General features: G+C 47.3%; 1 long non-coding RNA gene across 1 annotated transcript in view; it reads left to right on the top strand.

Annotated features, from left to right (window-relative positions):
* Positions 1-21931, top strand: part of LOC132250164 (uncharacterized) — a 110228-nt gene that overhangs the window by 49512 nt on the left and 38785 nt on the right. The window contains exon 2 of the long non-coding RNA XR_009461788.1: positions 10489-10577. This is a non-coding gene — a long non-coding RNA (uncharacterized LOC132250164). The remainder of the gene's footprint in view (positions 1-10488; positions 10578-21931) is intronic.

The raw sequence follows: 21931 nt of genomic DNA, 5'->3' as shown, positions 1-21931 counted from the left end.
CTATGCCCCCATAAGCAGGGGCATGTGGTTGCCGCAGGGGAAAAAGTCAGTGGCATTAACTCATGTTGCTGTTTTTTGCCCCAGCACGTGCTCTTGGGGTTAGTGTGGAAAAAAATGCCCCAGGGGGGTAAGGGAGGCTGAAGCCAGGACCTAGGCTGGCCCCCACAGCCTTACCTGAGGTCCTGGGGGCCTCCAGTAGTGGTGATTCAGGCGCACAGAGCCTAGCTGGCACCTGGAGTGTGGCTCTGGCTGGACAGACTCCAGTTTTTGGTGACACAGTACTGAAACATGCACCACCTCACTTTTTTCTAGCTTGCGTTTTTTTGACTGTGAGCGATCCCAGGGTCAAAAAATCCACCACACTGCAAATTAGCAGTGCAGCGAATGCCTGCATGTGCAGCATGTGCAGTTTGCAGTACCACAGATGGGTCTGGACATACCCATAATGTCCAAAACCCACCCTCCAAAAACATGCATTTGAATTCATACTTCTGCATGTGCCACTAACTTGCTGTATGATATTGGGCTCAATTCTGCTGTGCTTCAGGTTCTGTGTGCAAGGGAGAAGGAAATAAGGATATTCAATAAACAGGGAGGTTATGAGAGATCATTTATTAATGTTTGCAAATGTGCTTTTAAAAATAGAAACCTCTACAACTGCTAAATATCAATAGTCATTATTCTTTGCCAATAAACATTAAACAAATAAAAACAACTAGTGTATCAATGAGTCAAATGTCCAAAATAAGAGAATTAATGTTGGAAGCTCAGTCTTATATGTGTTCATGGCTTCATATATGCTTATTCTTTTTAGCTTGCTTTTTAAAAATGAATGCATTATACAAACTGGAATTTCTTGCGTTATGCACCATGTATGTAGTGTACTACGGTAGGATGTGATACTCTCTGTCTTAAAACTTGACTTTTTAAACCTCAGAGAGGTTTACAAAATAAACCAAATTTACTCAAGTTTGACTTATTTAGTTACTCGTGTCCAAAATATCAGGTTGGAGTTCAATACAGGTTTCCCTTGCTTCATACTGTACATGCGTGCCTGGAAAACGGTGCATAACTTGAATTCACATAAAGGGAACCCACTTTACAGTGTAACAAATAGGAATACATCCCAAGACCTCAACTGTACTGACCCCCAGACCCATATATACCACTTTTATAAGACAATATTGGTACTCACCAACAGCAGACAGTACACACAAGCAACCAGGGCACTATCATAATGGGAATGGCAAATACAGAAACATGTCGCAGACAATGACTGAGGAGGACAGATCCATACAGGAGACTATATTTTGGTGTACATCACTTCCACAATGCACTGCACAAAGCAGCTGACTGCAGGCTTCCACCACACCAATCACATAAGAGTGAATTTACCTTGCATATAATTAATTTTTGGTATAAAAGGGTCATTACATAAGAGCAAATTCACACATACAGAACCTGCATAAAGTGAGGAAAACCTGTATTGATTTTGAAACTTCAACACTATCTCTTTTATAGACACTACTACCACCACCACACACAAATATCTGCCTGGAAAGAATTTGGTGATAGGTACATTAAATCTTAAAAGTAATGAAAAGCTACTGCAATAATGCAGCTTTATCGTTTAATAAAATCCTCAGTAATTGTAGTTACCTCTCCCACAACTCCTTCTTGCAGGGCAAGTGGGCTAGCCTTGGCCCAAGCACCCCCTGCCTCCCACCCCTGCCTTACTTTTGGCCTGGGCCACTGCAAGTACGTGGCTGCATTTCTGGAATCAAAAGTGAATGTCTGTTCACTTGCTTATCAGCACAATCTATGCAGCTTAGACAAATCTGAGAAGATTAAATTGATTCAGCCTCTGGCTTTTTGACTGTCTGTATTTAGCCGTTGCATTTGAAATCTGCTTGGCTCTCTGCTGCCATATTCCTAGGTAAATAAGTTTTATGGAGAAAAAAGTGATTAGCTTGAAGTAACATTCTCCAACCCAAGTGCAAAATGAGAGTATTCTGTTGCTCACTGTTGACAAATGAAAGAGACACCCACAGGCTAACTGTTAGTGTACAATGTGAAAGTACAATATTGAGCTATTAGGAAAAATTCTGTTTTCAAAATATATGTTGCCACTTGAACAGTGTTTGTTCAGAAGTCATTAGTAACCTTTGGCATTTTCATTTGGACTACTGAAAGCCTGCCACTAGGGTTACATTAATATCTGAGCAACAGCATTACATAAAGGCAAGGGAGTCGTGACTGTGAAAAGAAAAAGCCAGCCAAAAATCTACCATAGTGTTCAGGAAAATCAGTATGTATTGGATATGTATGGAAAAAAATGTGTTTCTCTGTGTACCACAAGGAATAATTTTATTCCAGTGTCTTAGTCAAGGTGATCCTTGTGCTAAATAAATTTATACCTATATTTTTTATTATTTCATTTAACACTCTCTTTGCCAAATAGTTTTTGTTACACTTTTTCAAGATAAGAGAGAGAGGAAACCTTTTGTTGAAGGCAGAGATCTTAATTGATCCACTTTAATTTCACCAAATTAAAAATATATTCCTGATTTATAATAATATGACAATATGATACATTATAACCAACTGTTCTTTAGAATTATTTTAATTCAACCTAAACCAGTGGCTCTCAACCTTTTCTAGACTCAAGGAACCACTTGGAAAATGGCAGCTCTGAGTTTTCATTCATTTTTTAACTACAGAAAAAATACTAGAGCAGTTCTCCTGTTGCAAAGAACTCAGGGGCCCATCGAGACAAACGCACACATACCTCTTGCAGCATTCCAAACCAGTTTGAGACACTGCAAGAAGCCTGCTGCAAATGAAAAAATGTTCCCCACACTACATATTTGCAGCACAGGCTCAAAATTTGATATTTGGATATCCAGGTATATAAAAAAAACCCCCAAAATGCAGGGGGGAAGAAGTATGGATGTTGAGGGTTATGATCTTAAACGACCTCGTGGCTAGGGGCGTGGAGTAGACGGTTTGGCAAGGGCTTCATGTGCCTCAGTGCCCGGTGTGGGGCCCACTGGCTCATGCACTGCCCTCCCATAAGCATAGAGGGCATCTACAAAACTGTGGGCCTGCCTATAGATCTGGACCTCGCAGCACTTGGGCCCCTTACCTTCCCCCACCAGTGCCCTTGCAGTGTCAAGGATGCTGTCAAAATTTCCCCAGCAGTCCAAGGTGAGCTGCATCTTGCTGGTGGACCGCCGGGTGTATTTGTGGTCAAGGAATGCAAGTAGCTTGCCTCTGGGGACCACCGGGACCAAGAGATTCACAGGCTCCACGGAGCCCACTGGTTCTCAGGCATCCTACTTCTGGTCCTGGGGCCTAGTAGGTTCCTTAGGCACTGTCTGAACCCCTCAGTCCGCTATGACCCTGGATTCTGGTTGAGATTGGGAGAGCTCTGCAGCCCCTTAGGACAGAGGTTGGGGTAAGGGTGGGGTTGGGACTCCTTACAAGATGGCATAGATTCATAGATTCATAGATGTTAGGGTCGGAAGGGACCTCAATAGATCATCAAGTCCGACCCCCTGCATAAGCAGGAAAGAGTGCTGGGTCTAAATGACCCCAGCTAGATACTCATCTAACCTCCTCTTGAAGACCCCCAGGGTAGGGGAGAGCACCACCTCCCTTGGGAGCCCGTTCCAGACCTTGGCCACTCGAACTGTGAAGAAGTTCTTCCTAATGTCCAGTCTAAATCTGCTCTCTGCTAGCTTGTGGCCATTGTTTCTTGTAACCCCCGGGGGCGCCTTGGTGAATAAATCCTCACCAATTCCCTTCTGTGCCCCCGTGATGAACTTATAGGCAGCCACAAGGTCGCCTCTCAACCTTCTCTTGCGGAGGCTGAAAAGGTCCAGTTTCTCTAGTCTCTCCTCGTAGGGCTTGGTCTGCAGGCCCTTGACCATACGAGTTGCCCTTCGCTGTACCCTCTCCAGGTTATCCGCATCCTTCTTGAAGTGTGGCGCCCAGAATTGCACGCAGTACTCCAACTGCGGTCTGACCAACGCCCTATAGAGGGGAAGTATCACCTCCCTGGACCTATTTGTCATGCATCTGCTGATGCACGATAAAGTGCCATTGGCTTTTCTGATGGCTTCATCACACTGCCGGCTCATGTTCAACTTGGAGTCCACTAGGACTCCAAGATCCCTTTCCACCTCTGTGCCACCCAGCAGGTCATTCCCTAGGCTGTAGGTGTGCTGGACATTTTTCCTCCCTAGGTGCAGCACTTTGCATTTCTCCTTGTTGAACTGCATTCTGTTGTTTTCTGCCCACTTGTCCAGCCTATCCAGGTCTGCCTGCAGCTGTTCCCTGCCCTCCGGCGTGTCCACTTCTCCCCATAGCTTTGTGTCATCTGCAAACTTGGACAGAGTACATTTCACTCCCACGTCCAAGTCGCTGATGAAGACATTAAAGAGTATCGGTCCAAGGACCGAACCCTGCGGGACCCCACTGCCCACACCCTTCCAGGTCGAGACCGACCCATCTACCACGACTCTTTGGGTGCGACCCTCTAGCCAATTCGCCACCCACCGGACTGTGCAGTCATCCACATCACAGCCTCTTAATTTGTTCACCAGTATGGGGTGGGATACCGTATCGAAGGCCTTCCTGAAGTCCAGGTATACGACATCCACCCCTCCTCCTGTGTCCAGGCGTTTCGTAACCTGGTCATAGAAAGAGACTAGGTTGGTCAGGCACGATCTGCCCGCCACAAACCCATGCTGGTTTCCCCTCAGCATAATTTGTCCTGCAGGGCTCTCACAAATGTGAGCCTTGATAATTTTTTCAAATACTTTACCAAGGATGGAGGTGAGACTGACCGGCCTATAGTTGCCCGGGTCCTCCTTCCTCCCCTTTTTGAAAATGGGGACCACGTTAGCCCTTTTCCAGTCCTCCGGGACTTGGCCCATGCGCCACGAGCATTCGAATATTCCCGCCAGTGGCTCTGCAATGACGTCGGCCAGTGCCTTCAGCACCCTCGGATGGAGCCCATCCGGGCCTGCCGACTTAAAGGCATCCAGTTCTTCCAAGTGACTCTGCACCACCTCAGGATCTACGCATGGAAGTGTGGCGCCTTGCTGCTGCCTCTCTACAACCCCAGTGAGAGACTTGTCGTGCCCCTCGCTTAGGAACACTGAGGCAAAGAACTCGTTGAGGAGTTCAGCCTTGTCCCCTCTATCTGTCACCAATTGCTTCTGCCCATTTAGCAGGGGTCCTATTCCTCCCTGGGCCTTCCTTTTACTCCCTATGTATCTAAAAAACAATTTCTTGTTGTCCTTTACTTGGGTTGCCATCCTCAGCTCCATGGTAGCTTTGGCCCTCAGCTCCATGGTAGCTTTGGCCCTCAGCTCCATGGTAGCTTTGGCTAGGGCCGAGCTGGAACCCTGGGGGGTCTTTGCAGGGTCCCCAACAAGATCTGCCTGTCAGGGGACCCCACCTTGACCCCCTCTGATGTAGGACCATAAGGTGGGCTGGTAGCAAGATTTTTCTGGGAGCGGGGGGAGGAGACCTGTCAGGCAACAGTGTGACATCAGTGCCCACCTCGGGGTCTTGGGAGAGAGAACTTCCCCTTCAAGACTCATCAGGGTGAGCCCCTGGGCCCCTGTCTTGCAGATCATCAGAGTGGGAGGGTTTTGCTGCTGGACCTACTGTTGGGATAATAATCGGGGGATAGGCCCTAGCCAGCAGAGTATGGGTCTCCTCCATGGGCTCCTGCTCAGGACTGTCCAGCAGCCCCAAAGCCTCCTCCACTGGGATTATCCATTTTATCTTTTCTGGGGATGGAGTGTTGGGTGCAGCTGGGGAGGCCCCAGGAAGCTGGGCCGCACTTTCCCACCACATGGTGGTCCTGGGAAGGGGGGGGGTTCTTCACTTCAGAGAGATCCAGCTGTGCCTGGGCCTTCCACTTGGCTTTGCACCCAGAGGGGACCTGCACCCACTCTACCTGCTCAGTCCTCAGGTGGACAAGCTCCAGTAGGGGAAGGTGGGGGTTTGGGGGTGGGGCAGTTACAGCAGGGGCATGGCTAGGGGCTAGGGGCAGGGGACCCACAATCTCTCTCTTCCCTCAGCTGCTGCTTCCCTCCCCCAGACTCTGCCAAACTTGGTTGGGGGGCGGGGTCCCCTGAGCACACAGGGGGGCTGGGTGTTGTGGCTGGGGTGCTAGGGGAGCTTGAGGGAGGAGGGGTGCCGGTGACAGGGGCCCCCTCTTGCCAGTGGGACCCGCAGATGCCCTCCCCACCTGGCCCATGGGGTACTCGTGATGCAAGTGCCCCAGGGCGCAGCACTGGAAGCACCGCAGGTCCCCCAGTGTATAAAACACCCTCACCAGGGCCTCCTGAAAGGGAATCATGAGGTACCCCTCAGCCTCCAGCCATGCCCCTGCCACCAGCTGGATCATGACCTGGTGGCAGAAAGAGCATATGTGGAGGAGACTGGGGTCTCAGCACCCCAGTGAGAGGGCCACCACCAGGGAGATAACCCTCCCCAGGGTTTGGAGCTGGGGGAGCAGGGCCCAACTAGGGATATAGGTGGGATGGAGCTGAGGACCATCCAGGTCCCCCCAACTCTTCTAGGGGCTCAAGGGGGATGTACTTGCCCTCTACCATGAGCCCCTTCTCCACCGCCTTTTGTGCGGTAGTCTCCGAGGCAAGGACAAAAAACCCCTTGCCATGAAGCAGGAGGCCTCCGTGATCTTGGGGGCCCCTACCTTCCAAGCCAGGGCCTGCATCCAGGTCTCAAAGTTCAGGTTCTCCTGCTTAGGTAGTTGGCACTTTACTCCATGCCTGTGGGTGAGTGCCAGAAAGGGGGCCCCGCTGCCCAAACTGGCAGGGCCGGCAGTGGAGGGTCCAGGCCCTGCAGCTGTGGGTCACCCTGCAGCCGCCTGTGCATAGCTGTGGTTCCTCTGGGTGGAAGTGGGTGGGCAGAGGCATGTGGCACCCCCAATGCGGGGGGAGGGGGTTTACAACAGCAGCAACAGCAGCCTGAGGCAGGAAGGGGCATGGCCAGCTTCCTCCCAGAAGCTCCTGAGAGCAAATAGCTCTGAGCTGCTTGCCAGGACAGGTTCCTATACACCTGTGGTGGCCCCAGGCTCTAGCTCCCCCTTGCTGTAGATCTGGAAGGAACTGGGCAGGGTTATTTTGCGTCAAGTGGCACAACTTGCCTCACACTAAAGTGCATATCTGGGCATGTGTACTGAGACAAAAATCCCCAGCTCATTTAAGGTGCTGCAGGCGCATGTGCCTGCATGTGTCCATGCACCCAGGAAGACCAGAACAAGTCAGAAATCTTTTTGACACTATGGATTCCTATTTGAAATCTCTGGGTATACTTTCTGAATCATGTGTTGGTGTTAACATCTCTAGGGGCAGGTCGGTGTTAGCAAAAAGAGGCGGAAACACAGCCCAGGACCATACCATGAGGCAAGCAGAGGCTGGGCCCTCCAAAGAGCAAGGTAGCCAGCCAGTGTCTCTATGGCTCCCTCTTGTCCTGGTGCTGCAGCATGCTGCCTCCCCACATGAGGCCAAGAGCAGTGCAGGCTGCAGCATGATTGGACTGGGCTCTGTCCAAGGTAAGTAGGACTGGGGTGGGTGGGGACTGGAGTGAGGGATGTATGGTGCGTGGGATTGTGTGTGACGGGGGGATTCTCAGGAGGGTTGGGTCCCCTGCCTCCCCCCGCACGGCCCACAGCCCCTTCTTCCCACAGCAGCAGTGACCATCGGGGCACTCAGGGCCCTCCTGGCACCCCCACGGTGTGGGGCAGCGTGGCTTGTCCTGGCCCGCCTGGCACCCAGCTCTGCCTGTGCCACATCAGGCGGGCCCAGCCCAGTGCAGGTCTGTGCATCTTTGGGCAGGACCGGGCCACTCGGGTTGTCACCCAGGGACCCAGTGCCACTTGCAGAAGCTGCTTGCAGGGACCCTCCTGCCTTTATGGGCCCTGCGCACCATTGGGCTGGGCTGGTTCCATGGAGACAGGACCCAGCCTGGTATGACGTGCAGTCCCTGTGACTGGTGCCAGGTCCCCAGGTGACAGCCTGAGCAGCCCAGTCCTGCCCGAAGGCACACGGCCCTGTGCCAGGTCAGGTCTGCACGATGTGGCACAGGCGGCACTGGGTGCTAGATGGCTGGGGCCGCACCACACTGCTTTGCGTTGTAGGGAGGCTGTGTCAGGACAACTCTGAGTGCCCCGATGGCTGCTGATGCTGTCGGAGAGCTGTGGGCCTTGCGGGGTGTGCCCTGTGGTGGGGCATGTGTGCCCTGTGGTGGGGGGACTTGTGCTGTATGGGGAGGGGGGATAGTCAGTGAGTTGTGCAGGGGGGGTGTTGCACCCTTCGGGGGGCAGGGGGCGGGATCGTCTGGATGCGCCCTAGGAGTGCAAGCATTGTGTGGCACTTCGCATCACCCTTAAAAGTATCTTGTGCCCCTTAGGGTGCTGTGGCACCCTGGTTGTGAATCACTGATCTGGACAAAGAGATTTCTTTACTTCTTTTTTCTGTTGTTTTCTTTGTGCATTATGTGACCCCTTGTACAATAACATCAGTGGGTTCCAAGGGATTAAGACAGCAAATCATTTAATTCAGTACATGGAAACAGATTTACTTTTCAAGTTTGAAACAGCAGTTGACTTCAAAGAGATTGCTTGGGTTGAGAACTGATTTATAATTTAGGCAAGTAACTCTGGGAGTAAGCCTATACTGCAGGTGCAGGTGAGATCATGGGTAGGCATACCATGTGGCATTAATCTAATCAATTAGTAGAAGTAACAGTAGTGAAAATGTGTCAGCAGAGCCTTCAACATGTGCTAGCAACTTAAGTGTATACCTAGGATCCCAGGTGGATTTGTACTTAGACAGCTAGCCTGTGCCAAATCCATACCAACCAATTTTCAGTGCTGGTAAATTACAGTTAGGAATAGCTAGTAACAAATTACTGTCCCTGCTATAATCAGACCTTTACTTGCAATTCAGACATACTGTTGAAGTGTTAAAGAAAATAGCAAGGAAGGAATACCACTATTTGCAAGAATATGTTTAAAAAACATGTTTCTAGGACTTCAGTCATTTAACATCAGCATCATTCCTGGAACTGGTATCAACCCCTTTGGACACCTACACCTGACCAAACACATGATACAATTTGTAAAGATGATTTTTTTCCCTTTATTTCTTTTAATAATGAATTACTTGTCATTCATACGAACTTATAAAGGGCTTCTACCATTTCCACGAGGTATGATAGCCTTTTCACTTGGGTATCTGCCCAGGACAGCCAAGGGTCATAAGGCATGATTTTATTCCTCTATAAAGGCTACTCTCCTTATGAGTAAGAGTTACGGGGGGAAGAAAGCAGTCTCAGCAAGTTCAGGTATGCAGGTAAGCAGGTAAGCAGGAAGAAAGTAGACAGAGGAATAGGGTGAGCAGAGCCTTTGTTCCGGCTTTTACTACACCAGCCAGTTGAGATGATCTATTAGAAGGGGAGGTATGTTCTGATAATAATACAGACCAAGGACAAGTTATTTCTTGTCTGGAGTGTAGGGTGAAGCAAGGAGTATATTGAGAGTCTTGATCACCTGTAGCAGATTTTTGTATCGAAGTCTAGCCTACATTTTGTAATAGTTTGAGTTTGGTAGAGTTCATGAACGCCGTGCATCCCTTACGCATTGCCAATGGTACAGTTTCTGATTTTTGACATAAAAAACTTTGTCTAGTCTGATGTTTACTTAGGGATGGATCAAAGTCTGTTAAAGTAATGGAGAGACTGCTATGTAACTTCACTTGGCTTTGGCTTAGGCCCTAAATTGTTGGCTTCATTAGCATTCTATCTTGGAATTCAAAGCAAATCCTATGTATGGTACTTTAGATCCATTCCTCATTTTTGTGCATGGTAAATCAATCTTGCGATGTGGAAAAACAGCCAGTCCATGTCACAGTGAGCGGCAGGAATACCGAAGGTTCTTTACTGCAAGATTGGTAGCCACTGGTGGAGGAGGGCAAGGAAGCTTGTATTGAACTTTTATACATTATGGACTCTATCATACAGTACTTTTAATGATCAAATACCGTTAGTCATTGGGACCTTTGCTTCAATACAACTTGTACCAGGACAATAGATTTTCTATTTAGCTTTTTACCAAACCAGCTTTTTACTTTCATGAATGTAAAGGTTACTTTAATGGGTGACCTGTGTGTGTATGTGTATACACATGTAAACTTGATTTTTTTTTTATAGCTAAGGCTACGATACAAAAAATATTTTCATTTGAAAGCCAGAGTATTGCAGTAGAGCTACAAACCATATTCGAAACTGGAATTAAACCTTGCAAATATCTTCATTGCTACTTGTACCTTTTTCTCTAGATTGTCCACATTATAGTTAGATATCAAAACCTATGTTATATGCACTCTTTGGATGCCTTGTTTTGAACTCCAAAGTATATATGCATTTAATAATTTGTTGTTCCAGAACAGAGGCAGCAAGGAAGATGAAAAATTGCCAGAGAGCACCCATTTGATACATGCAATACCATGGATTTCAAATGTTAGAAATAAAAGGTAAGGAAGTTTGTTATTCACAATATTTTAACCTGCTGGCATTCTTTGGTGCCGTATTCATTTAAACTTTATTTTCCTTTCAACTGATGCACTGGAGTGATTTTGGCCTCTATCAGAACTTTTGAAGATTCTTTGGTATCTACTTCCCTCATGTTACATCTCTGCTTTTAAGTCCCTGCCTATAATGATTGGTTGAGAAAGTGGTATTTGGATTTTGGCTAGAGGTAAAGTAAGATTCAGAGTAAATTAAGGTTTGGATTTGTTGGTATAGAAATGTGACAGCATTTTTTACTGTCTTTGAACCAGAACAAAGAAAATAGTCCCAAAGTCTATATACAATCTTGAAGTCAAATCCATGAGTGTGTGTTTGTGATTAACAGGGGAATGGATGAATTCAAGAATCCCATGAGGCCACAAACTCCATGTAGTTTGGACCCTATTTTTGGCTTAGCTTTAAACCTAAGAAAATCTAACTTTCTCCTTATCTATCACAAGAAGCTCTGAAGAGAGGCAGGACACTAAAGCAGCACTTTCAGTTCCAAATAGCCGTGGAAACAGGAGATTAGTACTGACAGTTGTAGCAGTTATAATGTGTGCCAGCATAACGAATTATAACTAATCCACCAGACTGGCCTTATGTTTCCTTTTTAATAGAGTCTGCTTTAAGGGCAAACAGTATGCCTATTTTAGATTTTAAGACATTAAGTATTGCATTTGCAAAACAACAAAAACAAACAAATAACTCTCTCCCCAACCCTCTCCCCCCCTTTAAATAAACAAAGATGGCATGTGTAATGCTTCACTTTTAAGGCTACCACCTCTGCTTTTCTCAGAGCTAATAAGGAAATAGATATACTCTTCAGATACTTCATTTACTTGTGTCAGAAGCTGTAATTTGCATAAGTGAATGATGATAGGAAAGGAGAGCATTGTAAAGCCATAAAGAAAAAAGAAACCAAATTAAATCAAAATATATAGAGCCTGCTTCCTTACACATACATGCACAAACCCAATTTTTCAAGGGCCTGGTTTCTTTCTTTCTGTGAATAATTTTTAATTGTGGATGCAATGTCCCATGCAATATATATGATGTCATCCCTTATTTAGCTGTCTGACATTAAAATAATGAATTTATTTTCTTTGCCTATATTACTCATTTCTATATAATGAAACCTAGATTTTGATTGCATTTTTACATTGGATAGGATGGAATGAATTTCAGACTGTTGAGCTGTGTTTTGTCCTGAATTGTATACCTATTAGGGTCTACCTGTAAGGAGTTCAAATGGCAAACAGAAACCATTGAAAAAATAGCAAGTACAATAGACTTGTTTGTGTACAGGAAAACTATTTAAGCATTTTCCTTTCACTTTCCCCTGTAACGTTTCCAAATGTTCTATTTTTAAATGCTTTGGAAAAGTCAGTCTCTGGCTTTAATGTTTACCCACATATCATTTTCCCAAATAACATGCAGTTAAAGGAGGCTGATTGACAGAACAAGAAGCAATTGTCTCAAGGGAGGTAGGTTTAGGCTGGATATTAGGGAAAGCTTTCTCACTTAGGAGGGTGGTGAAGCACTGGCACAGGTTGCTTAGGGAGGTGGTGGAAGCTCCACCCTTGGAGATTTTTAAAGCCTGGCTTGACAAATCTCTGGTTTAAATGAACTAGTTGGGGGTGGTCCTGCTTTGAGAAGGGGGTTGGACTAGATGATTTCCTGAGGTCCCTTCCAACCCTAATTTTCTGATTCTATGAATTTTGCTTTATTTTCCTTTAATAAATCCAAGATAGTATATTTTCTTTTAAAAGACTTTCTTAATGGTCTCAATTATAAACAGAATTATTGTATAATAGTAATAAAAATCCCAGGTTGTTCAAAATAGGGTTTTTCTGAATGTTCTGAAGAATTTTGTACCAGCATATTAACTGAGCCGCTTAGTCAATTCCTATCGGCCCCTTCATATGAATTAGCCCTGGACACTGGAATGTTTGATGGGGGGACTTTTCTACAGATAATTTACAGTTCAAAGTTATTGCACACAACTCATTGAGTAGATATAAATGTAAACCTGGTCTCGTACTTAAACTGACACAAAAGTCTCTCTTCTCATTTCACTTCCTGCTGTTTGGAAGTGACTGCACTGAACATAGTAGAAAATAATGTTGTTTATGAACAACAGATCACTTGTTGTATTGTATATACCTTTCATCTTTATTTTATCAAATCTTAGGAAGGAAATATGTGAAAGATTCTGATATTCTATTTGTGTCACTGCAGTTTAGATTCTTCACTGGCAAACTAGATACCCCAGCAAAATATAAATGGTTCTCATAATATGGGAATCTCTCTGTCTCACAAGAACAGGGATGGGCAAAATATGGCCCATGAGCTGGATATGACCTGTGAAAAGATTTTACCGAGCCTGCAGCTGCTGTTCTGAAGGAGAATTGTATCTGGCCCACAGTTGCCCAGCTTTTGGTGTGTCCCACCCTTCTCTCTTACTCATACCAGCCAAACGCAGGAGCAGCAGCCACTCCCCGCCCCTCCCCTCCCCAGCTGGCCCACCCTGTCCTGCCCTTTTCCAGTGTAAGCTCCAAGGCAAGGGGAGATGAACTCCTGGCCAGGCTTCTTCCTGGCGAGGCTGTCTCTATGCCACTCTGACCCTATGCTGGGTGACTGTAAGTTCAGGTAAGGTTCTCTCCACTGGTGGGGGCGGGAAAGGAGGGGGAAGAGGGCCAGGAGCTGTGGGCTATCTGGGCTCTACTGGGCTGGGGCCTGGTAGGGGCATGGGCACTGCTGCTGCACTGTGTTCCTGCATGCTGCTTTGGGCTGTGCCACATGGGCACAGCTGGAGCAGCTTGTGTGGCTACTCCCTGACCCTCAGACCTTGACACATGGCCAGATTGGGCAGGAGCCATGCCAGCTGCACCCATGTGGCCCAAAGTGGTGCATGGGAACACAGTGTGGCACAGGCCCAGCTGCCTGCCAGGTATTCAGGGCAGGGAGGTGGGTGTAGGGAGAAGTGGGAAACACAGGATGGCACTGGCCTGGCTGGATCTGGATAACCTGCGGCTCCAGCCCCCTTCTCGCTGCACCCGCTTCCCTGCCCCAAATCCCCGGCATGTGAGTGGGTCGGGCAGGAGCCGTGCCAACCTCACCCATGTGGTCTGAGCCAGTGAGAGGGAATACGGCATGGCATTTGGCTGGCCATATACCAGCAGCTTGGAGAGAGGCTGCAGAGAGGGTTCTCCTAACCTTTTTCTCTCTGCCGAGTGGTGGGCAGTCATTTGGGCCAAAGGGCCACTTAAGGAGATTAGGTGAGCTATTGCAGGTTGGAGGGTGCTGACCCGGTTGCCAACAGCTCACCCAAAGTGGCCCTTCAGCCCAAATAACTGTCCACCCTTGCACAAGACAGTACAATTACACTGAGTGAGGCGTCAGCTCACCGAACATCTGTAAGCATGGCTATTGAGCCCGATTCTTGAGTGACAGTCTTTTCCACACTTATCATGTTTGAAGTTCATAGCAAACAATCCTGAATGTGGTGTGGGGTTCTTCCTGAGGTTTCTTCTTTTTTCTACAAATTAGGCTCTTCTTTCTTCAAAAGCCTTCATTCCATGCTTAATAGACTGCTTCCAAGCACTTCCATGCTCAGCAATCTTTTCCCAGCCATTTGGCCTCATGTTCATTGCTTTCATACTTGTCTTGCAGGTATTTTTTTAACTGGAGATAGGGACACCCATGTGGTATTCTTCCTGTAAAATGTTCTCCATACAAAAGATCCTTAGGTATATAGCCATCATCCATTCTCCATGTATGACCAAGCCATCAAAGTCAATGCTGGCTAAGAAATGCATGGATGCTCAGAATGCCTGGAACCAACTTCCAAGGAAAGTGGTGCTGGCTCCTACCCTGGGGGTCTTTAAAAAGAGGCTTGATGCTGGGGTCACGCGAGCCCAGTTTCCCTCCTGCCCAGGCAGGGGGTCGGACTTGAAGATCTACAAGGTCCCTTCCGACCCTACTTCTATGATTCTATGAATGTCAGCATATTCCAAGACCTCAACTTGGGCAACTTTGTCCCACCAGGAAATTCCTAGAATGCAGTGAAGGCAATGTAAGTGGAAGCTGTTGAGGAACTTTTCCTGAGTAGAATATGGTAAATACAAATAATAATGGTAGAATATACCCACATTCCGGTGGGTGGCGAATTGGCTAGAGGGTTGCACCCAGAGAGTCGCAGTGGATGGGTCGGTATCGACCTGGAAGGGTGTGGGCAGTGGAGTCCCGCAGGGCTCGGTTCTAGGACCAATACTCTTCAATGTCTTCATCAGCAACTTGGACGAGGGAGTGAAGTGTACTCTGTCCAAGTTTGCGGATGACACAAAAATGTGGGGAGAAGTGGACATGCTGGAGGGCAGGGAACAACTACAAGCAGACCTGGACAGGTTGGACATATGGGGAGAAAACAACAGAATGCAATTCAACAAGGAGAAATGCAAAGTGCTGCACCTAGGGAGGAAAAATGTCCAGCATACCTACTGCCTAGGAAATGACCTGCTTGGTGGCACGGAAGCGGAAAGGGATCTTGGAGTCCTAGTGGACTCCAAGATGAACATGAGTCGGCAGTGTGACGAAGCCATCAGAAAAGCTAACGGCACTTTATCGTGCATCAACAGATGCATGACGAACAGATCCAAGGAGGTGATACTTCCCCTCTATCAGGTGCTGGTCAGACCGCAGTTGGAATACTGAGTTCAATTTTGGGCGCCACACTTCAAGAGAGATGTGGATAACCTGGAGAGGGTCCAGAGAAGGGCCACTCTTATGGTTAGGGGCTTGCAGGCCAAGCCCTATGAGGAGAGACTGGGGCACCTGGACCTCTTCAGCCTCCGCAAGAGGAGGTTGAGAGGCGACCTTGTGGCTGCCTATAAGTTCATCACGGGGGCACAGAAGGGAATTGGTGAGGTTTTATTCACCAAGGCGCCCCCGGGGGTTACAAGAAATAATGACCACAAGCTAGCAGAGAGCAGATTTAGACTAGACGTTAGGAAGAACTTCTTCACAGTTAGAGTGGCCAAGGTCTGGAATGGGCTCCCAAGGGAGGTGGTGCTTTCCTCTACCCTGGGGGTCTTCAAGAGGAGGTTAGATAGGCATCTAGCTGGGGTCATCTAGACCCAGCACTCTTTCCTGCCTATGCAGGGAGTCGGACTCTATGATCTATTGAGGTCCCTTCCGACCCTAGAATCTATGAATCTATGAATATGTGGTCCAGGATTCACCGCCTTACAGAGTGTGCTGAGGATGCAAGCATGAAGTACTTTGATCTTGGTCTTAATAGTCAGTTTGTTGTTGTTCCACATTTGTTTGGTTAGCATGCTCATGACACCTGATGCTTTGCCAATACAGTTATTCAGTTCAGTCTCAAGTGACAGGTTGCTAGTAACAAAGGAGCCAAGGTATATAAACTTATTTAGAAGCTCCAATATGTTTTCACCTATTGTGATTGCTACTGGTGAATCAATGTTATGGCCCGTAACATTTGTCATCTTGATGCTAAGTATAAGACCAAACTCTTGGCAGGCATGAGCAAAGTAACTGATGAGGCTTTAAAGGTTGGTACGTGGGCTAGCAGTGCAACATAATCAGCAAAGAACAGTTCACAAATTAAAACTTTCTATGCTTTAGTCTTCACGTCAAAGTGTGTGAGGTTGAATAATTTTCTATCAGAGCATGTATATAGATACATTCCTTTGGTGGTGGTCCCAAGAGCATGTGTCAGAAGAAAGGAAAAGAAAATACCAAACAGGTTTTGGGGAAGGACACAATCCTGGTTGACGATTCCTCACATTTCAAAAGCCGCAGACATTGATTTTTCATAGCTGACTGTTTCCTGAATTCCATCATAAAAAGAATGGATTATGCTAAGGAGCTTTGGTAGACAGCCAGTCTTTTCCAATAATTGGAAGAGGCCTTTTCTGCTGACAAGGTTGAAGGCCTTAGTCGGGTCAATGAGGACAATGTACAGGGGTCCCCTTTTTTCCCTTTTTCTTAGATGTGTTGGAGTGAGACGATAATATCTATGGTGGACCTACTAACTCTGAAGCCACATGATCACTCAGGGTAAACACGGTCAGCAAGGAACTGAAGTATGAGCACCATCCAAGTGATGATCTTTCCAACAGTGCTGAATAGGGAAATGCCCTGATAGTTGTTACAGTAGTTGCAGTCACCTTTATCTTTGTAAAGAGTGGCTATTTTGGCATCTTGTATATCTTATAGTGCTGTCTCTACTGTCCAGCAGTGAATAGGAAGCTTGTATAGGTGGGAAAGAAGCTCAAATTTCCTGCACTTATCACTTTCATAGGAATGCCATCTTTTCCAGGGGCCTTGCCAATGGCCAGATTGTCTATGTCCGATGTAGACAAACAGTTGAAGTATCACTGAGCTCTTCAAGGATGGGATTGTTATAATGAGAGTGTTGCAATTGTGTCTGCTGTTTCAGAAGGAGTACGTGGTCATCACCTTTTGCATGCAGATGTCTGGATGTGCAAGTCACATCTCCTCTGTTTCCCAGAGGAAGAAATATTTATGTTTGTCAGGCTCCATTTGTACATTGACCACCTTAGGTGCTTTGGTTTGTACTTGTATTCTAATGTTCTATAGTTAGGGACCTACTTAATTTGCGATTTCATAGATTTCACAGTGCAAGTTTGCAGCGCAGGGAGAAAATTAGACCCCTGGAAAAAAAATCGAAGTTTAAATAAGCAGAGTGGGGCATGGTCCCGGACCGTGCCCTAAAGCAACCAGAGGCTGGGTTCTCCAGGGAGACAGTATGGTTACCAGAGCGTCTCCATGGTTGGCCCCTCAGAGCTGGTGAGTAAGGGGTCGGGGGGGCTGGAGAAGGGGGGAGGGGACTATGGGGGGGACCCCCGCTGGCCCTGTATGCTCCCCTCGATCCCCGCAGTGCTTGGCCCCACTCCCTGCCTGCCCCCCCGAGGCTCCTGATTCTGGTGGTGCCTGGTCCCAGCTTCCCCAACCCCCACAATCCCCGCAGCACCTGACCCCACGGCTCTGCCTACACTCCCACAGTCCCCGATCCCCGCGGAGCCCAGCCCCACCCCCAGCTACCCCCAAGCCCCCCAAGTCCCTAGCCTCCCCAGCCCCATCTGCCCCGAGCCTCCTGAAGCCCCCACTCCCTGCCCCCTCCACCCCACCATGTTCACTTAAAAAAAATAACAAAAACCGAAAACCCACGGCACTTACCGGCAGCTCCAACTGCCGTCAGGATCACTTGGGGCCCTGCCTGCACAGTGTGGGGCAGAGGAACAGCCCCAGTGGCCCCAGCCTGGGCCCTCCTGCCCTGTGCTGCCCGGGGGGTCTCTGCCAGGAGGCCCCGGAGCCCCCACACCCCTGCTTCTGGGGTAAGTAGAGGCTTTTTTTTCCGGGTTTTTTTTTTCTGTTTTTTTCTGGCTTTTTTCTTGTTAAGTGATGGTGCCTGGGGTTGGGGGGGGGGCAGCCATAGGGGCCTGGGAGTGCAAGTGCGGGGTGGGGCCAGGTGGGTCAGCCATTGCGGGGTCTGAAGGAGTGGGGGGGTTGGGCTGGAGGGGCAGCCATCGGGGGGCTGCAGCAGCTAGTGGGGGATGGGGCCAGGTGGGCCAGCAACTGGGGGGCTAGAGTGGGGCATGTGGGCCTTGCGGGGGGGGTAGCCTCTGCAGGGGCGATTTGGCCCCTGTTGGGGAGCCATAACCCCTGTGTGACGGTAGCCCCCCAACAGCCAGTGCTTTAACACTGTAGATATATCAATAAAACATAGCCCAACTGATCTCTGTCTCTCTCTCTTTATCGTGGTCTTTTGTTTTAATTGTGGAGGAACATGAATTTTGGGGTATTTTATAAAGTGACTTTGGGATTTTTGTATCAGGGATTTTTCAGTTTTCCAATAGGGAACACCAGAATTCCTGCTAGGGAGGCCAGTGGCAGGACCCTGCTTGCTCAGAGCTGGCGCCTTGGACCCATCTGGTTGTGGCTGACCTCCTGGCCAAATGGGGCCAGGAGGACATGATTTGACAGTACAAAGCAGGCCATCACACCCAGAACATCTTCCAGGCGGTAGTTGCCCAGGTGGCCAGGCAGGGGGTACACATGGCAGTAGTGTCACACAGAGGCCAACCCTGCAGCCAGAACCCACTGACAGTTGGCCCAGAGGGGCAGATGCTTCATCCTGGTCTGGCAGGTGCGCAGCAGGTCATAGCCAGGCAGCAGCCCCACTGCCAGATGGCTGCAGTGGGTAAAGTGTTCAGGGAACTCTCTGGGCTGCTTCAGCAGTCCAGCTGGCACAAGGGGTAGTGCCCACAGGTAACAATTGCCTGGGCCCCAGAAGCTCCAGAGAGCGAGTAGCCCTGAGCTACTTGACAGGACAGCTTTTTGTACTGCTGGGGCCAGGACAGGGCAGCTTTTTATACTGCTGGGGGCAGCACAGGTGCTGGCCCCGGGCTCTAGCTCCCCCTGGCTGCAGAACTTTGAGGAGCCAGGCAGGGTTATTTTGCCCCAGGTGGCACAATTTGCTCCTCAACAAAGTGCATGTCCAAGTATGTGTGCTGGGGCAAAAAGCCCTGGCTCAAATTTGCACCACTTCTATTTGAGCTGCTGTAAGCACACATGCTTGCATGTGTGGATGCGCCCAGTAAGTTCAAATCATTCAGATAGACCATACATTGTGTCAGTAGGCTTGTCACATGACAGGTCTGCGGGCCAGCAATAGGACCAGGTATACCACCAGAGTCAGAATTTGGTAGCCTTCCAGGAAACCCAGTATCAACCAAAAATAAACCTGGTGTCTTTCATTGTGGGCTTTTTTCCTCTCTGACATACATTTTCGTTCACTGTTTTCCTGAATTAATTCAGGAAACATAAAAAAAACCCATAAAAAGAAATCATAAGGATATGTATTGATATGGTTTATTCATTGAAGTAATTTGCCACTTATGGACAAAGAGCTGGTGAGGTTTTGCTTTCTTTTTATAGAGTTCATAAAAGAATTTTTGAAGTTTTCATTACTTCAGGACTCTATTCTTCTCATATCTATTGTTATAAAGCTGATATAATTGGATTTATACTGATGTAAAACCAGCTAAAGCAAGAAGAGAGTCAGATTTCCTTTGCTGATGCTGCAGCCAAGGCCTTTTTGCCTTATTCTATATCTGTAATATCAGTACAACAGACCACATTACAGAAGAGCCATAAAAAAGATATTGTATGATCATTAAATTATAAATAATGAAAGAGAAAATTACACTCAGAAAAGAGACTTGCAGGCTAGAACAAACATTGCTTTTCCACCAGTAGTCTCATTTCATGGCTTGGACATTATTTTATGACACTCAGGGCGTGTCTACATGAGACGATACATCACTGTAGCAACAAGCTATGGGCACAGTGACATAGCGTTGGCGGGCACTAACTGTAATGCTGGCGGTACTGCGCAGTAGCTCATTGCTGCTGCTCAGTAGGGTTGGAAACAACCCATGTGCTACTGAGACTGCACAATCATTTTGTACTTGCTTTAGCTAAAGCAAGTACAAAATGACTGTGCAGTAGGGCACATGTGTAGATGTTTCCTCAGAGTAGTATTTTAGGAGGGATGACAACATTTTTTCATTAAAAAAAGGCAATTCTAAAATAAAAATACTTTCACTATATGAAAAGGACACAAGGTTCTTCTTTTATGAGATTTTTATCTGCATATAGACATTTCTTAGGCTGAATTGTACAGGGCTATCATTAAAGATGCTTTGTAAAGCCCATGAGAAAGAAAAGGCTATACACTCAAAATGACTCATCTTCTTTCTGTTCTAATGTCCCCACTCCACACGCATGCTGCTTAATTTGGAACTATTCATAGATAGAACTGCTCATGGCCACACAAGGAAAAGCAAAATATGCCTTTTTTCTGAACAATCAGAGATCAGGTTATCCTCTTCATCTTCACTGTTCAAGTAAAAAATTAGCATGTTATATTAATTAGGGAATTAAGAACTCATCTTCCTTTTAGACTAGCTATGAGACATCTGAAGTTATAAACATACTGTGAAACAAATAAATGAAATTGGCTTTCAAAATACTATACAACAAAATGACACAAGCTTTACTTCACTGTTCCATCTTTTTGCTTTTTTGTCACATCCTATTCCTTTTCCCTCTTTATCATGTTGTCTGAATATATGGTAAGCTTTCAGGTGAAGTATCTTATCTTCATTTCTGTCTGATCAAAAGCCATTAGAAAGTGTCACAAAGAAGTGATTACTGAGTGCACTTTAAAGGACAACAAATGTTATTAAGGCTCAGCACTATGATGCTACCCAGAGAAGTCGCAACTGGTAGCAGCATGCTATACAGGAAATATTAATACAAGGAAGCTTTCCCTGGGTAACCACAAAGCCATAAGAAGGCAGAACTAGCAATGGAAACAGCCAAAGACATAACAAAAAAGAAATGATTACTGCCTGGCAATGTGGGACCATTGCAACACCAGTATTGTAGAGACTGATCATAGGATCATAGGAAATCGGGGTGGAAGGGAACCTCATGAGGTCACTGTAACAGGAACCTTTTAGCTCCTTCTTATGAAGGAGGGGAATGCTGCTGTAGAGCTTCTTTCCCTTTCCCCTCCCCTTCCCAGAGACAAGACACAGCTGAGATAAGGGCTGCAAACTGCAAACACATGCAGCATTAAGTAGGGGCTGACAGCTCATGAACCTAAGGGCTGACACCAGAGATAAAATGACTTACCACAGAGAAGGCAGCACTCTGTAGAGAAATAAAGGCAGGGAACTGGAAACATGGCCACCCAGATGGGAGCAGGAGGGGGGACAGGGAAGAGCTGGCACACAGGCAGCCATTGAGAGGGAGCCCAGAGATGGATCGTTGGCTTCCCCCAGGAAGTGTCAAGCTGGAACTTAAAGCTACAGCATTTGTTTTCTGCTTACAGTAAGCAATGCCCTGGTCAGGGACAATTGTGGTTTTGGGTTGGAAATTGGCAGCTTGCAATTTTTTTTTTTATTAAGGACAGGTGAATGGGGTTATGACTAGCAAGGGGGCATGGATATTACACTTTTGCCCAAGAGGAATGTAGCTGCTTTGAGCCCTGCCAGGGACTCAGCACAAGGCACTGACAAGTAGTAGCTGGGAAGGGTAAAGCCTGGCTGGAGAAGACCATAGCCAAAGGAGGGAGGGAACCAGGGGTCAGGGGCCCGAAATTTATGGAGCGGCAAAGGCAGAGCTTGAGAGGATGAAGTTAGGGCTGGGACCCAGGATCCAGGCCCATTGCAGTGGACATAGGCTAAGGGACCAACTAGAG

Source organism: Alligator mississippiensis, chromosome 1, assembly GCF_030867095.1.
Source record: "Alligator mississippiensis isolate rAllMis1 chromosome 1, rAllMis1, whole genome shotgun sequence".
Classification (NCBI taxonomy): domain Eukaryota; kingdom Metazoa; phylum Chordata; order Crocodylia; family Alligatoridae; genus Alligator; species Alligator mississippiensis.
Note: the sequence above shows the minus strand (reverse complement) of the source record. Positions and strands in the feature narration are given on the sequence as shown.